The sequence below is a fragment of the Trachurus trachurus genome (assembly GCF_905171665.1).
Source record: "Trachurus trachurus genome assembly, chromosome: 19".
Lineage (NCBI taxonomy): Eukaryota > Metazoa > Chordata > Actinopteri > Carangiformes > Carangidae > Trachurus > Trachurus trachurus.
The window spans coordinates 21,533,696-21,536,906 of NC_139913.1; positions in this window are offsets into that span (position 1 = coordinate 21,533,696).

The window sequence follows — 3,211 nt, forward strand, 5'->3', positions numbered from 1 at the left end:
TGACTACAGTTTGAATTTCCTGCCATTTTTCTTTGTTTGGTAAAAAGATTCATCCTCCCTGGCTGTTGAAGTTTGGATTATATCAATAGGATGGAACGGGCTCCACGTGTCACAAGCAAAGTAAAGGAAACACACACACTCACCAAATATATGATCTCACAAACTTACTTTTTAGTTTAATTTGACCTTTTTCTTGTGATTTACATTAGCTTATAGATTTTAGGTGAAGAAAAACACTTGTTTTTGACTTCAGCTCACGTCCACCTGTAACTTGTGGTTGTAAGTACATAATGATTAGACCAAAGGGAATACAAGCCAACAAGTTTGTTGAGAGCCACTGAATTAAAAGGCTAACACGATGAGGTAACTGCAAATGTATTTCTGAGGACAATCCATACCGCTTCAAGTCAGATGGGGGCGCCAAAACATTACAGTTGCACCAATTAAACAATTTCCTCAAAATGAAAAATATCCTGTGTCCACATGAGTTGTCCAATAACATTATATTGGATAATGTTATGTTAGGAGTTGTTGTTTCTTAGAGAAACAACTGTTTAACTGAGTAAAACACCCCAACCCGTCAGCTGAGGGGCCTCTGACTGACCCTGGACTTTGACCTCTCCTTCCCTTCAACCACATGTCATGCTTTGACATGTGTGCGCATGTTAATGTTATGTATGTTTCCCACGATACTTGTGCATATAAACACTAATTATGAGGCGATAGCTGGTGCCTGCCATAAAACCCGATGATACTGCGGGGTGTTTTGTACGCTTGCGTGAAACGTCAGTGGTGTGTATGCGGCTGGAGGAGGAGGAGGAGGAGGAGGCGGAGGAGGATGGGACACTGCTGATGCTGATGCGAGAGCTTTCGGTGTCTGTGATCAACATCGGCGGACTGACCGCTACGTGATGGAGCTTATTGGTCCGATTTAACACTCCTTTTCGTTTCCCCGTGGGCTTTTTTTCTCCTTTTCATACCAGAACCGCTGACACTGATGTGTTTACGACACGAGAATAATAGAGGAATTCTGGGTTTCGTCTCGTCACTCGTCTGGCCTGTCTTCTGACTGACACAGGTGGATTTTGCTGCTGCTGAGGGGGAAAAACGGAATCGAAATGAAGACATAATATTGGACCATCACAGAGGCGACAACCTGTGTGGTTTCCTGTCAAGCGGAGGAATACAGAAACGGAAACATTGGGTTTATTTCCACTGAGGGGGGTGAACCGTTAGGTTTAGTTAGCTGGCTAATAGGCTAATTTCGCTAGCTGGTCAGTTAGCAGCTTCCCTGGGCCAATGGCACGGAAGAAGTGGGATGCTCGAAGGAGGAGTTACCGTGAGTTGCTAGCATAAATTCATTTGAGGAAAGAGCCTCATCAGCGATACACGTTGTAAACCGCGTTGTGAATGAGAGCTTTAACGTTAAATGAACAGCTAAACGATAAGGGTATAACGCTGGTGGTCCCGTCGTCCTCTCGCAGCGCTGTGCTGCTCCTCGGTAAATTAGCTTTGCGATGGAGAATAACAGATAATCGGCTAAGAAAAGCTAATGTTGACAAACACCGGCGACTTAACGCTGCGTTTAATTTGTTTTTCTTTCAACCGGCCTCGTTGCCAGGAGCTGCTGCCAGGTGTGTTTGACAGTTCAGCTCTGAGACTTTTTTTTCTTTTCTTATTATTATCATTTCGGGGATTTAACTTAGTAGCTGTCAGCTCAGGCCGAGGTGAAGCATGTTGACGTTGGATGTGCTGAAGCAGGAGCATTTGGCAACAACCAGGAGCGGACCTGCCATGACAGAGAGGGGAATAGTGAGTGAAAACACACTTACATCAGTAACGATAAGAAATGAATATGAGTGTTGAGTGTAGGTAACATTGTTATCGAGGTGTGGGAGGCAAAAAACAAAACAAAACAAGAAAACTGATGTGGCAACAACTTAAACAAAAAAAGGTCCATCTGATATTGTCTCGTTAACCAACTAATCAACTTGAAATGATCAGTTTTGATGAATCTGTATGAATCCAAAACTGCCAATATTTTTTAAACATCAGAGCGAGACAATGGTTGTAGGAAAACCACACGTTTATTCACTGAAAATGTGTGGTGCCATTTAAAATAAACATGGCATTAAAATTGAAGACCTGGATCTTGACGACAGCAGTGAGATAAGACGTCAGCAGCTTTCACAAGTTAGCAAAAGGGGGGGGAACAGCAAATATAAATGGAACCGACGGTTCTGTCTGGCCCTTTGGGGCACACACAGTGGGAGTCAGACCAGCCATTTCCTCTTGGATTTCACACACTGGATTCAGACAATGGAGGTGTGCTCTGTCAAAACAAGAGTGACCAAACAGGTTTGGATTTCAGAGACAGTGACCATGATCAAACATCCCTGCAAAGTGAAGAAGACGAGGCTTTCCAGGACAAGCCTGTAGAGCTGGACAACCTCATAAATATCTCTGGTTTTACTTGTGGAGATTTTGATTTTGAGGCTGCCCAGTCCATAAACTCCAAAGCCTCGCTCCACAGTGCTCATCTAGAGGAATTTTCTTTCACAGAAAAAACCGAGGGACCTGATGAAATCAGTGACTGTGCTTTATCTTGGCTTTTTCCTCCCAACCTCACTGATGTGGTTGGAAAAAACTTTGCCTGTGAGGAACTGAATCTGACACAGGAGGCCCCTTTTGAGGACTCGGATGGCCTCGGTAGTCAGGCTGAGCTAATAAGCCTCAGTGAACCTGTCTCTCCATCAAAGATTTCCACGAGGAATTCAGAGGCCAACACAAGGGATCCATTTATGTTGGTAGATCTCCTCTCAAATGACTCCCTGTGTCTCCCCCCAGAGTCTTCAGGTGAGTTCAGCCCACAGGGTGTCAGTGAGGAGCTGGTAGACCTGTCACAAGAGGAGCAGGCGGGTCTCAGGGAGACTTTGTCACCTGAAACTGGAGACAAAGGTTTATTCCCTGATCAAGTGACTGAGCTGCCTGTTACCAGTAGCACTGCTCTGGGAGGTTTGCCTGAGAACTGCCCCTCACAAAACCACATCAGCACGCCACTGGAGTGTTTTGAAGGATCTGTGCCTTTGTTGGATTTAGAAGTTCCAGATTGTGACAGCAGCCTGAGCCTGTGTCCAGCCAGTCCCGTCTCTGTCGCCTGCACAGGTGCACTGTTACATTTATCAACAGAGGAGTCGGAGGTGGAACAAGC